Source organism: Natator depressus, chromosome 9 (genome assembly GCF_965152275.1).
Source record: "Natator depressus isolate rNatDep1 chromosome 9, rNatDep2.hap1, whole genome shotgun sequence".
NCBI lineage: Eukaryota > Metazoa > Chordata > Testudines > Cheloniidae > Natator > Natator depressus.
Genome location: NC_134242.1, coordinates 54,294,579 through 54,309,834, shown reverse-complemented (window position 1 = coordinate 54,309,834; position 15,256 = coordinate 54,294,579).

Below are 15,256 nucleotides of genomic sequence, written 5' to 3'. Positions count from 1 at the left end.
TTGAATTTTCCTGTGCACATCTATCAACTCCTCCAATTTTAGTGTGGGTTAGAGTAACACCTGTGGAGCAGCCTTATGGCCCCAGGAAACTTGATAGCTGTCTCTCTTCTATGCCCTCCAGCTGGTCCCCAGATCTGAGGGAGCAAGAAACATACAGGCCAATCAAAGCTTTCTTTTATTAAAACCATAACAATAAAGCAAGCTTCCATTCCATTACCTTGTAAAGGCAGCCTTGAGAAAGTAACCCAGGAATGAAAGGCAGATACGGCTGGGCTCCAGTACTGCTGCAGGAAGCTAGACGGGATCAAAAGATTCCCGTTTTGCACATGTGCACACAAAGGTAACCCACATGTCAGTGAGTGTTATGTGTTCCCAATCCACAACACCTCTCAGCTCTCCTGTTCGTCACTGCCATTTTGAGACCAAGTGTAGAAAGATACAGCAGAGGTATCACACAGTGCAACATTGATATCCTGGAAGATCTAGATTTTGCTGAGAACATAGCTTTTCTAAGTGACTGCTCAACCAACATACAAAGACTGTCCAGCAACATCCAGAGAAAGGGAGTTAATAATTAGTGATAAAAAACAAATCTAAATGAGACCTCCAGGAACTCCCAACTCAAGCATTACATTAGAAGGCAAAGGAAAGCAGAAAGTGTGCCTCTGATAACTAAGGCTGGGTCAGGGGACCAAGGGAAATATGAGATGCCTTTTGTGCCCCGCCCACAAGCTTGAAGGGGAAAATGGGAGGAGGATAATGTGACTGCAACATTAGTGCACTCTATCAATTTCCCTGAGAGATAATCACTTATGTATTGTATCAGAGGGGTAGCCATGTTAGTCTTGATCTGTAAAAGTGGCAAAGAATCCTATGGCACCTTATAGACTAACAGACATATTGGAGCATAAAGCTTTCGTGGGTGAACACCCACTTCGTCAGATGCATGTAGTGGAAATTTCCAGACGCAGGTATAAATATGCAAGCAAGAATCAGGCTAGGGATAACTAGGTTAGTTCAATCAGGGAGGATGAGGCCCTCTTCTAGCAGTTGAGGTGTGAGCACCAAGGGAGGAGAAACTACTTTTGTAGTTGGCTAGCCATTGACAGTCTTTGTTTAATCCTGAGCTGATGGTGTTGAATTTGCAAATGAACTGAAGCTCAGCAGTTTCTCTTTGAAGTCTGGTCCTGAAGTTTTTTTGCTGCAGGACAGCTACCTTTAAATCTGCTGTTGTGTGTCCAGGGAGGTTGAAGTGTACTCCTACAGGTTTTTGTACATTGCCATTCCTAATATCTGATTTGTGTCCATTTATCCTTTTATGTAGGGACTGTCCAGCTTGGCCGATGTACATAGCAGAGGGGCATTGCTGGCACGTGATGGTGTATATTACATTGGTGGACGTGCAGGTGAGCGAACCGGGGATGGTGTGGCTGATCTGGTTAGGTCCTGTGATGGTGTCGCTGGTGTAGATATGTGGGCAGAGTTGGCATCGAGGTTTGTTGCATGGATTGGTTCCTGAGTTAGAGTTACTATGGTGTGGTGTGTTGTTGCTGGTAAGAATATGCTTCAGGTTGGCGGGTTCTCTATGGGCGAGGACTGGCCTGCCTCCCAAGGCCTGTGAAAGTGAGGGATCGTTGTCCAGGATGGGTTGTAGATCACTGATGATGCATTGGAGAGGTTTTAGCTGAGGACTATATGTGATGGCCAGTGGAGTTCTGTTGGTTTCTTTCTTGGGCTTGTCTCGCAGCAGGAGGCTTCTGGATACACGTCTGGCTCTGTTGATCTGTTTCCCTATTTCCTCGTGCAGGTATCGTAGTTTTGAGAATGCTTGGTGAAGATCTTGTAGGTGTTGGTCTCTGTCTGAGGGGTTGGAGCAAATGCGGTTGTACCTCAGCGCTTGGCTGTAGACAATGGATTGTGTGGTGTGTCCGGGATGGAAGCTGGAGGCATGAAGGTAGGCACAGCGGTCGGTGGGTTTTCAGTATAGGGTGGTGTTAACGTGACCGTCACTTATTTGCACCGTGGTGTCTAGGAAATGGACATCCCGTGTAGATTGGTCCAGGCTGAGGTTGATGGTGGGGTGGAAGCTGTTGAAATCGTTGTGGAATTCTTCCAGGGTTTCCTTCCCATGGTCCAGATGATGAAGATGTCATCAATGTAGCATAGGTAGAGAAGGGGCGTGAGTGGACGAGAGCTGAGGAAGCGTTGTTCCAGGTCAGCCATAAAAATGTTCACAAAAAGAAAAAGGAGTACTTGTGGCACCTTAGAGACTAACAAATTTATTTGAGCATAAGCTTTTGTGAGCTACAGCTCACTTCATCAGATGCATAAAAGTGGAAAATGCAGTGAGGATGTTTTTATACACACAGACCATGAAAAAATGGGTGTTTATCACTTCAAAAGGTTTTCTCCCCCCACCCCACTCTCCTGCTGGTAATAGCTTATCTAAAGTGATCACTCTCCTTACAATGTGTATGATAATCAAGGTGGGCCATTTCCAGCACAAATCCAGGGTTTAACAAAAAAGGCTGAGGAAGGGGGGGGGGGGAGGAAAAAACAAGGGGAAATAGGTTACCTTGCATAATGACTTAGCCACTCCCAGTCTCTATTCAAGCTTAAGTTAATTGTATCCAATTTGCAAATGAATTTCAATTCAGCAGTCTCTCGCTGAAGTCTGGTTTTGAAGTTTTTCTGTTGTAATATCGCAACTTTCATGTCTGTAATCGCGTGACCAGAGAGATTGAAGTGTTCTCTGACTGGTTTATGAATGTTATAATTCTTGACATTTGATTTGTGTCCATTTATTCTTTTACTTAGAGACTGTCCAGTTTGACCAATGTACATGGCAGAGGGGCATTGCTTGCACATGATGGCATATATCACATTGGTAGATGTGCAGGTGAACGAGCCTCTGATAGTGTGGCTGATGTTATTAGGCCCTGTGATGGTGTCCCCTGAATAGATATGTGGGCACAGTTGGCAACGGGCTTTGTTGCAAGGATGGTTCCTGGGTTAGTGGTTCTGTTGTGTGGTATGTGGTTGCTGGTGAGTATTTGCTTCAGGTTGGGGGGCTGTCTGTAGGCAAGGACTGGCCTGTCTCCCAAGATTTGTGAGAGTGATGGGTCGTCCTTCAGGATAGGTTGTAGATCCTTGATAATGCGTTGGAGAGGTTTTAGTTGGGGTCTGAAGGTGACGGCTAGTGGCGTTCTGTTATTTTCTTTGTTAGGCCTGTCCTGTAGTAGGTGACTTCTGGGTACTCTTCTGGCTCTGTCAATCTGTTTCTTCACTTCAGCAGGTTGGTATTGTAGTTGTAAGAATGCTTGATAGAGATCTTGTAGGTGTTTGTCTCTGACTGAGGGGTTGGAGCAAATGCGGTTGTATCGTAGAGCTTGGCTGTAGACAATGGACTGTGTGGTGTGGTCTGCGTGAAAGCTGGAGGCATGTAGGTAGGAATAGCGGTCAGTAGGTTTCCGGTATAGGGTGGTGTTTATGTGACCATCGTTTATTAGCACTGTAGTGTCCAGGAAGTGGATCTCTTGTGTGGACTGGTCCAGGCTGAGGTTGATGGTGAGATGGAAATTGTTGAAATCATGGTGGAATTCCTCAAGGGCTTCTTTTCCATGGGTCCAGATGATGAAGATGTCATCAATATAGCGCAAGTAGAGTAGGGGCGTTAGGGGACGAGAGCTGAGGAAGCGTTGTTCTAAGTCAGCCATAAAAAAGTTGGCATACTGTGGGGCCATGCTTGTACCCAAATCAGTGGCACTGCTATGAAGGTATACATTGTCTCCAAATGTGAAATAGTTATGGGTGAGGACAAAGTCACAAAGTTCAGCCACCAGGTTAAAATGTTGGCATATTGTGGGGCCATGCAGGTGCCCATAAGAGTACCACTGGTCTGGAGGTATATATTGTCACCAAATTTGAAATAATTATGCGTGAGGATAAAGTCACAGAGCTCAGCAACCAGTTGTGCTGTGGCATCATCAGGGATACTGTTCCTGACAGCTTGTATTCCATCTGTGTGTGGGATGTTTGTGTAGAGAAGCCTACTTTTGCCATCTCCGACTGAAAGAATACTTTCAAGATAACACTGAACAGCACACTGATACACAGATACCCTCCCACCAACAGCAAAAGAAGAACTCCACATGGACTCCTCCTGGGGGTTGAAACGACAGTCTGGACCTACACATAGAATGCTTCCACCGATGTGGACAGGCAGAAATTGTGGAAAAACAACATCGCTTGCCTCATAACCTAAGTCGTGCAGAACGCAATGTCATCCACAGCCTCAGAAACAACCCTGACATTATAATCAAAGAGGCTGATAAAGGAGGTGCTGTTGTCATCATGAACAGGTCTGACTACCAAAAGGAGGCTGCCAGAAAACTCTCCAATACCAAATTCTACAGGCCACTTTCCTCAGTTCTCACTGAGGAATACACTAAGAAACTACACCATCTACTCAGGACACTCCCTACACTAACACAGGAACAAATAAACATACCCTTAGAGCCCCGACCAGGGCTATTCTATAAACTACCTAAGATCCACAAACCTGGAAATCCTGGACGCCGCATCATCTCGGGCGTTGGCACTCTCACTGAAGGACTGTCCGGATATGTGGACTCTCTACTCAGACCCTATGCTACCATCACTCCCAGCTATCTCCGTGACAACACTGATTTCCTGAGAAAACTGCAATGCACTTATGATCTTCCAGAAAACACCATCCTAGCCACCAGGGATGTAGAGGCTCTCTACACAAACATCCCACACACAGATGGAATACAAGCTGTCAGGAACAGTATCCCTGATGATGCCACAGCACAACTGGTTGCTGAGCTCTGTGACTTCATCCTCATGCACAATTACTTCAAATTTGGTGACAATATATACCTCCAGACCAGTGGTACTCTTATGGGCACCTGCATGGCCCCACAATATGCCAACATTTTTATGGCTGACCTGGAACAACGCTTCCTCAGCTCTCGTCCACTCGCGCCCCTTCTCTACCTACGCTACATTGATGACATCTTCATCATCTGGACCGATGGGAAGGAAACCCTGGAAGAATTCCACCACGATTTCAACAGCTTCCATCCCACCATCAACCTCAGCCTGGACCAATCTACATGGGAGGTCCACTTCCTAGACACCACGGTGCAAATAAGTGACGGTCACGTTAACACCACCCTATACTGAAAACCCACCGACCGCTGTGCCTACCTTCATGCCTCCAGCTTCCATCCCGGACACACCACACAATCCATTGTCTACAGCCAAGCGCTGAGGTACAACCGCATTTGCTCCAACCCCTCAGACAGAGACCAACACCTACAAGATCTTCACCAAGCATTCTCAAAACTACGATACCTGCACGAGGAAATAGGGAAACAGATCAACAGAGCCAGACGTGTATCCAGAAGCCTCCTGCTGCGAGACAAGCCCAAGAAAGAAACCAACAGAACTCCACTGGCCATCACATATAGTCCTCAGCTAAAACCTCTCCAATGCATCATCAGTGATCTACAACCCATCCTGGACAACGATCCCTCACTTTCACAGGCCTTGGGAGGCAGGCCAGTCCTCGCCCATAGAGAACCCGCCAACCTGAAGCATATTCTTACCAGCAACAACACACCACACCATAGTAACTCTAACTCAGGAACCAATCCATGCAACAAACCTCGATGCCAACTCTGCCCACATATCTACACCAGCGACACCATCACAGGACCTAACCAGATCAGCCACACCATCCCCGGTTCGCTCACCTGCACGTCCACCAATGTAATATACACCATCACGTGCCAGCAATGCCCCTCTGCTATGTACATCGGCCAAGCTGGACAGTCCCTACATAAAAGGATAAATGGACACAAATCAGATATTAGGAATGGCAATGTACAAAAACCTGTAGGAGTACACTTCAACCTCCCTGGACACACAACAGCAGATTTAAAGGTAGCTGTCCTGCAGCAAAAAAACTTCAGGACCAGACTTCAAAGAGAAACTGCTGAGCTTCAGTTCATTTGCAAATTCAACACCATCAGCTCAGGATTAAACAAAGACTGTCAATGGCTAGCCAACTACAAAAGTAGTTTCTCCTCCCTTGGTGCTCACACCTCAACTGCTAGAAGAGGGCCTCATCCTCCCTGATTGAACTAACCTAGTTATCCCTAGCCTGATTCTTGCTTGCATATTTATACCTGCGTCTGGAAATTTCCACTACATGTATCTGACGAAGTGGGTATTCACCCACGAAAGCTTACGCTCCAATACGTCTGTTAGTCTATAAGGTGCCACAGGACTCTTTGCCGCTTTCACTTATGTATTATTAACCTCAGACTTTGTTAAAATCTTTGCTTTGAAATTCTCTCTTGTTTCCCCATGTACTTACAGACGGAGGGACAGAACAGCAAAATAATGTATGAAAAGTCAGCAATACAGACAGTCCATTTGCCACAAACTGAAGAAAGTAAGTGCAGAGAAAACACAACATAAAGCTAGTCAGTGTAGCATCCCCTGGAATGGAATTGCACAGCATCAACACACCTGTTTTCCTTCCCCCAGGGATGCAGTGTATTGGGTACATATACCCCACATGCATGTCCATTTGTGAATTGCAATGAGTGGCTTATTCCCCACCTGGAATTGTCTATTGGCTGCAGGATGTGGTATTGTGGAGAGGAGGTTATTGAACAGGTTGGATCATGGCAGGGGCTAGATGTCATGTTCTGCTGGCCATACATTCAAAGCAGCTGCTTGAATAGTTCCCTCTGCAGATAGTGGTCCTGCTCCCTCATTGCCTGGTTGTGGTCAATGTAGTCCATGGCAATCATTTTCTAGGTCTCCCACATGGCCCATGCTACAGCCTGGTTTCTCTGGTTTTATTCCAACATCTTCTTTTGCAGTCCCAGGACCTGATCCTACCTTCTGGATAAGTCCTTCTGCATCTCCTGCACCAGATGGTCCCTGGCCTTGTTTCTTTTCCTCTGGAGATTCTGGACCACATGGATGACCATCAGTGCCCTCCTGGGTGCATGCCTCACCTCCCATGGGGTAGATGGCTCTGAAAAGTAATGAAACAGCCCATTCCTTTTCTGTCCTGGGAGGTGGGGAGGGAGGAGGAGAGAGTAAAAGTTCACAGCAAGGTAAAAGCTGAAGCTATTACCACCTTGGCCTGCATTCTCCTCTCTCCCTGTCCTTTTCCGACTCATGTGATTGTGACTTGGCAGGTCATGCCTAGTGGTCAGAGCAGGAATCAGAGTTGGAGTCAGAGGTTAGGTGACAGAGCCAAGAGTCAGAGGCCAAGAATTGGAGCCAGGTTACCAGAAATGAAGCAAGGCAGGGAACGCACAGGAGCTATCCCAGCCATGGTCAAACACTCAGCTGGTCTGCTGACTCTTCCCACAGTTCAGGCTGTGGAGCCAATCAGGCAGCCTGCTATAGGCCACTTTGCTCCATAGATTGGCTGGAGACTGGCTGGGCTGCAGGCCCTGATTCCTGACTCTTGGCTCTGGAACTGCAGCTTCCCAGGGTTCTTCCCCATCAAGACAATGGCAAGTCCTTTATATTGATTGATTGACTGAGTTTTAATGGGCTTTTGTGGACTTGAAGGGGTGGGGGATGGGACAGGCAGTCTTACTAATGATGCTTTTAACAGTATTTCAGGTTGTGGTGGTATTGGAAGATGGGAACTTGTTGGAGGTCCCTGAGTAGAAGAGAATGACAGTTTCAGGCGTGTGCTAGAAAACCATCCACCTATGCCAGAGACCCTTTTTCATCACCTGGTGGTGATGAAAATTAAGAGGCAAATTAAAGATTGGAGGGGACTAGTGAGGCACTGGGGGGTACATAGGAAGTTTGTTCTACCTAGTAACCTAACAGATGGTTTGGAGTTCCTGCTGCATGAAAAGCTCTCCTGCATCATACCTAGGAGTGAACCAAAATCTGGGCCCACATAAAGAGGATGCCAAACTAGGATGCAGCAGCACAGAGCCCACTCGGATATACCATTACACACACACACCCCTATCACTCATGACCTGTAGTAACAAGAGATGTTGCAAGAGCCCTGGGCTTCATACCAGTGTCGGTCATGCAGCGGACTTAATATCTGAGCTGTCTCTGAAAATACAGCACTTGGGCTTTAGCCTATAGCCCCAGGCAGGCCAGCTAGCCCCAGGTAGAAAGCACCAACCAACTGGGATGTGAGAGTTTTGAGAGTGGATGGGAGGGGGGCTAGGGGCACCACCACAGTAAAAGCCTGAGCTAACTGCTGTGAAGACAGACCCTTGGAGACGGAGTGCTAGGGCTTATCCCCATTGCAAACATTCCCTGTTGCCCACCATGGATGTCAGCGGCCCCTGCAGCTGAGCCATGGCCAAAATTGGTTTCAGCATAGTGTGTGTCCAGATACTGGGGTCAAACCTGCAGAGCTGAACATGGTTTATCCTAAACTACATGTGAGCAGAGCAGACAACTGAGCACCAGTGACTGAGATCCTGCTATGTCACAGGCAAGTGGCCCTTTAAGGCAAGCTGGCTCAGCCTTGCCTGTGACCACCAGCTGAGTGGGATAGTGACTTAATTATAATGAGTGATCCCAGCTGTGGGGGGAGGGGAAATTAGTGAGAGGGCTACTTGAGCAGGCTGTGTGGGAAGAGCTGGAGGAAGGTAATTGGGAAGAAATCTATGGGGGAGTAGGTTAGGATATAGAGGGGACCGAGTCAGGGCCTGTAGGGAGATCCTGGAGGCATTTGGGGGAAGTTGCTGGAAGGCAGTAGTATAGGAGAAGCTCTGCAGGGGCTAAGAAGCAGAGGAGATCAGTGTAGCCTGAATGATCATAGACACTTATTTGGATTTACAGTTGGCTCTTTTGTTGGCCCACAAGGAGATAGAAGTTCTATATGACCAGGCTGGAGTGCCAGGCCATGGGAGAGTGGGTCAGAGACAGGTCATTGTATACCCAGGAAGTGGCCAGTGGGGCACTAGAGGCAAAGTCCCCTGCAATGCCATGATCTGATGCCAGGAGGTGCTATGGTGGTCTGAATGATGTGACTTATAAGTAGTGTTTTTGGTTTTAGCCACTAAATACTGATAAACACCCCAATACAAAATAAATACTAGTGTTTATTAGCTAAACCCTGGAAATTGTTATGTGTAGCCAAGTCCTTAAATGCACAGAGCAGTAATGCAGACTATAGGGTGTGACAAAGTTCTGTCCTTGCCTCCGTGGGTCCCGCGTTTCCTGGCAGATTTCGCGAGCCTCAGAGGCTCACTGTGACCCTCCACGTAACCCTTCTTTCTCTAGGGACAAGGGTCACTGTCTACTGAGCCATTTTCATCGTAAGCCAGCAAGGGAGGCGAGGAGAAGTTATCCTTCCTTGCACAGTCTCTGTTGCCTCACAGTCTCAGTGATTAATCAGGAGGCAAAGGTGGGGGGGGGGGGAGCCTGGGCCCACCCTCTACTCCAGGCTCCAGCCCAGGGACCCTAATAGTATCAGCTATGGTAGCTGACCTTTTAGAAACATGACATGTAGAATTCCCTGGGCTACTTCCCCCACAGCAGCCCTCACTTCCTCAAGCTCTACTTCACCCTTACCTCAGGGCCTCCCTCCTTGTGCCTGATATGGTGTGTACTACTCAGCCTCTCCAACAGCACAACTTCCTTCCACAGCTCCTGACATGTACCCTGACCTGACTGGCTGGGAGGCTTTTAACTAGTTTCAGCCAGCCCCTGATTGACATCAGGTGTCCCAATCAACCTAGCATGCTCCCTGCCTTCTGGAAAGTTCTTAATTGGCCCCAGGTGTCTTAATTGTCCTGGAGCAGCTTCCATTTCACTTAACCTGGTACCAGGGATTTGTTTAGCCTGGAGCTAATATATCTATCTCCCACTGCTTTTCTATAGCTATCTGCCTTGCCCCATCACAAGGGATATGATTGCTAAAACTTTCTAATGTGTTGTGAATTAATTGGTCTGTAGATCCTGTGGGTGTGCACTAGAGGTTTCCTAATGTGCTTTAAGGTAGTAATGCAGCAGTCCCCAAACTTTTGAGGGTGGTGTCCCCCCTTGCCCCTGTCTGTGCCTCCTGATCCCCATGGAGCTGAGCTGGGCAAGGGTGGGAACGGACAGGGTAAGGAGGCTGGGGCTACAGCTGGAGGTAGGTGTGGGGCCAGGAGTGGGGCCACAGCCAGGGGCTGAGACTGGGGGTGGGAGTAGAGCCCCAACTGGCTTGTGGTGGGAGGTGGGAGCTGGCAGCCAGTGCTATGGCCAGGTGTGGCTCTGCTCCCAACCTTGCCCCTAGTCTTGGCCCTGGGCCAGGAATGGAGCTGTGCTGAGGCTGGGGATGAGGGCCAGGAGCAGGAGACATGGCTGGTGGTGGGGAGGGGCTGGGTGGTGCTTTCTCCCTGCCTCTGTGGGTGCTGGCCTGGGCTCTGCTGTGCCCCCACAGATGGTCCTCCCTTCCCTCCTGCTGTGCCCCCACAGATGGTCCTCTCTTCTGGGGGTTTGCCCCACACTTTGAGGTCCTCTGCAGTAATGTATAAAACTCAACGTAGGCCAGACCAAAGTGATGCTGGGAAGAAGAGAGAGGGAGACCTTGAAAACATGGCCAGGATGCTGTCCTTCCCCTTCCTCATTCAGTGAGTGGTGAGATGCCCCCAGCTCCTGTTTGACTTGCCACTGAGCCTAGATGATCAAGCAGCATAAATAGCAATATATCCCTTCTTCCTACAGCTCTCTAGGAAACTCTGCCCTTTCCTCTTCGATGAGGATCTGACTGCATTGATCCATACAGACTGGGTTAATGTCTCTGACTGTGGCTGGGTGAGGCTGAATGTGGATGTGGGGCTGAGGCTCTCGCTCTTGCAGCCTGCGATAGCCCACTTCAATGGGGCAGGCTGCCATGAGCATATCACACTTATTACCTGCTCAAGGCCTTGGTGCTGATGTCAGTAACCACATCTCCATCCCTGACTGCCTCCCCAAGACAGCTGGGCTCCTCTGGGATAATGCAGATTGCTAAGTGCTGGATGAAGCATGTGAGAGCTAGGGACAAAGCAGCCACAGCTGAGGGTATCTGGCTGTGAAACTCACTTCCAGAGGAGACTAGATCTATGCAGACTCTTAGGTCATAGTGCTGGTCCCTCCTCTTTGACAGAGCTTAGGGGTCTGCTAGGGACCTTGCTGATCTGACTTACCTGGGAAGTACTTAGATACTACAAAGATGGCACTAAAGAAAATCCTTCAGCTGGTCTAGGTACCTAATGCAAGAGTTTAGAATACCCTTTTTCTCTAAGGGCTTGTTGGCATTTATTGCCCTCAACCTACACACCCTGATGCACATGAGTTCCTTTACACACTTGGGTGTCCCCACTGAACTCAGTGGAACTACTCATATGCCTAGAGCTACTGATGTGTAAAGTGTCTGCAGGATCAGGGCCATAAACCTTAATCTTATTATAGTTAGGGCTGTTTCATTGGCTTTTGCTTGAGTTAGTCATTCTGACTGGGCTGTCAAGACCCATTCTGTTTTTGGAGCTTGGAAAGTCTCCAGCAGCACTAGCCTCCAGCCTCCCCTGACTGCCAGATCCCTCACAAAATGGACTTATTTATCTGTGTTACAAATGTATATGTTAGCTCTACCACTCTTATAAAATTGGGTTTCAGAGTAGCAGCCGTGTTAGTCTGTATTCGCAAAAAGAAAAGGAGGACTTGTGGCACCTTAGAGGCTAACAAATTTATTTGAGCATAAGCTTTCGTGAGCTACAGCTCACTTCATCGGATAAAATTGGGTGTCATTCTAAAGAACCTCCACAAGAGGGCATTCAACTAGCACTTACTGTACAACTTCTCTGCTAGCATGATGTGCTCTTGTGTGGGCGTGAGCAGAGGGCTGTGTTTGGGAGCCAGAGGCTAGGAGGAGACTCCCCTCTGAGCAGGTTATTCCAAAATTGTCCATTAGGGTCAGAATTTTCAGAAAGGCTCAGTAATGCCAGTTGGGGATGGGTTTTCCAGAGAGCTTAGCCCTTAGGGTGTTGAACCTTTTTGAGAACCTGGCCCTAATCCTGGGTGCTGAGCCCTTGCAAATCTGGCCTGCTGGGTTTCCTGGTACCTTCTTCCAGTACTGCTCACTCGTGGAGACAGGTAGCTGTGCTAGGGGAGCTATTAATCTACCCTGGGGTACCCGTTGCTAAATTTCTCTGTTCCCTAGCTCTATAATAAAATATCATCCCTCCATGAAGTGGATCTTTATTACCCCCAGAACATTGCTAAGCAGAACTTATCTATGATCGCAAAAGACCCTTCCTTCTTTCCACCCATAGCATGTCCTCTCTGAGCCTCCTGCAGCTGCAGCCTCAGTCCCAATGAAAAGAAGGGGCAGCAAATTCTTTCATTTCCCAGTCAGGCCAGGAGCCAGGGCTTCTTCCTCTCCACCCCTTCCCACATTGGGTAATGACAGTGGCTCTTCTCCTGCCTGAGTGGAGTGGAGACTGGGGAAATAAGCTCTATGAAATACTTAAAGCACAGCATCTAACACCAACGGGACTAGCTGCATTCCAAGGTGATTAGCTGCTGCTTATTGCTCTGGAGGGTTTGTCTCCAGCACTGCTGGTGCAGACTGTGACACTGTCCCTGCTTCCTTTGGCCTGTTAGCATTAGCACTGGTATAAAACTAAATACAGCAAGTCTCAGACCTCAAACCTTTTATTCCCTACCTGACCCTTAAGAAATGGGCTGTTGCCCAGGAGGGTGGTGCCTGGGAACTAGCCTCAAGGGCAGAGGTTCTCAAACTTTTTTTTGTTGTTGGTCCCCTTTGCAAAAGCAATGTTAATTGTTAATCACAGACAAAAGGTCTATGTGTACTTCATATAAACATGTACTGTTAGTAATGCTTTAAGAAAAAGAGTAGAAGAGCACTTCCAAATGGGTGTACCTCAGTGATTCTCAAACTTTTGTACTGGTGACCCTTTTCAAATAGCAAGCCTCCGAGGGTCCCGTCCCACCCCAATTATAAATTAAAAACACTTTTAAATATATTTAACACCATTATAAATGCTGGATGCAAAGTGGGGTTTGGGGTGGATACTGGCAGCTCGTGACCCCCATGTAATAACCTCGTGATCCCCTGAGGGGTCCCAACTCCCAGTTTGAGAACCCCTGGTGTACCTGCTTCTTACTGTGGAGTCTGTCTATCCTTAGCTTAACATTTTGCAGACACCACGTGCAGTCTCTAAGGCCCCTTGGGGTCCCTGGAACACAGTTTGAGAACCGCTGATTTAAAGCAGGTCTTAATTTTTTTCTGTAAAATATGTGGCACATGCTGAATCCATGATGCAGTGGTGGAAAGGTTTTATTGGAATGAGTCAGAGGTGGCCTGCATAAATCTCAGGGCTTCTGTATTCTTTTGAGCTTAACTTGTTTAGCCTAACCAAATGAAGGCTGAGGGGAGATACGACTCCTCTCTATAAACACATCAGAGGGATAAACACCAGGGAGGGAAAGGGGTTATTTAAATTAAGTGTCAATGTGGACACAAGAACAAATGGCTATAAACTGGCCATCAGGAAGTTTAGACTTGAAATTAGAGGAAGGTTTCTAACCATCAGGGGAGTGAAGTTCTGGAACAGCCTTCCAAGGGGAGTAGGGGCATAGCCAGCAGATCGAGGGATGTGATCGTTCCCCTCTATTCGACACTGGTGAGGCCTCATCTGGAGTACTGTGTCCAGTTTTGGGCCCCACACTACAAGAAGGATGTGGATAAATTGGAGAGAGTCCAGCGAAGGGCAACAAAAATGATTAGGGGTCTAGAGCACATGACTTATGAGGAGAGGCTGAGGGAGCTGGGATTGTTTAGTCTGCAGAAGAGAAGAATGAGGGGGGATTTGATAGCTGCTTTCAACTACCTGAAAGGGGGTTCCAAAGAGGATGGCTCTAGACTGTTCTCAATGGTAGCAGATGACAGAACGAGGAGTAATGGTCTCAAGTTGCAATGGGGGAGGTTTAGATTGGATATTAGGAAAAACTTTTTCACTAAGAGGGTGGTGAAACACTGGAATGCGTTACCTAGGGAGGTGGTAGAATCTCCTTCCTTAGAGGTTTTTAAGGTCAGGCTTGACAAAGCCCTGGCTGGGATGATTTAACTGGGAATTGGTCCTGCTTCGAGCAGGGGGTTGGACTAGATGACCTTCTGGGGTCCCTTCCAACCCTGATATTCTATGATTCTATGATTCTATGAGTAGTGAGGGCAAAAAACCTAACTGGCTTCAAGGCTGAGCCTGATAAGTTTATGGAGGGGATGGTAAGATGGGACTGTCTACAAGGGCATGTTGCCGATCTGCAACTGCTAGCAGCAAATATCTCCAGTGGCTGGTGACAGGACACTAGATGGGGAGAGCTCTGAGTTACTACCTTGAATTCTTTCCCAGGTAGTCTTGCCCACATGCTCAGGGTCTAACTGATCGCAATGTTTGGGGTCAGGAAGGAATTTCTCCCCAGATCAGATTGGCAGAGCCCCTGGGGTTTTTTCACCTTCCTCTGCAGCCTGGGGCGCAGGTCACTTGCAGGTTTAAACTAGTGCAAATGGTGGATTCTCAGTAACTTGAAGTCTTTAAGCCATGATTTGAGTACTTCAATAACTCAGCCAGAGGTTAGGGGTCTGTTACAGGAGTGGGTGGACGAGGTTCTGTGGCCTGCGATGTGCAGGAGGTCAGACTAGATGGTCACAATGGTCCCTACAGACATTAGTCTATGGGTTTACCAGCGAGCAATGTGGCCATACCAAAAAAACCCTTTATATCTCATCATGCCTATGTGTTTTTGTTACATTAATACAGCTATTTTTGAATTTAATATGGGGACTTTGCATTTAACATGGGGATTAATTTATATAGGAACTGCCAGAGTGGATCACAGCAGGGATCAGAGTCCAGTTTCCTATTGCCAACAGTGGCCAACACCAAATGATTCAGAGAAAGAAATAAGAAACCTTGCAGTGGGCAGTTATGGAATAGCCTGCCTATTAAAGGTAAAGATGTTGCAGTCTGTAAAGGGTTAACAGGTCCCTGCCTGTTTCATGGCTGCTTAGGGGTGGAGGTTAAAAGGAAGGGAAAGCTGAATCAAGGGAAAACCTAAAGGAAGGCTGTCCTCACAGCTTCAGGCTAGTTAAAGCAGGGAAATCTTTTGGGAATTATTGAAACACAGGGAGCACTTGATTTGCCTTCAGTTTGTAGATTGTACTCTG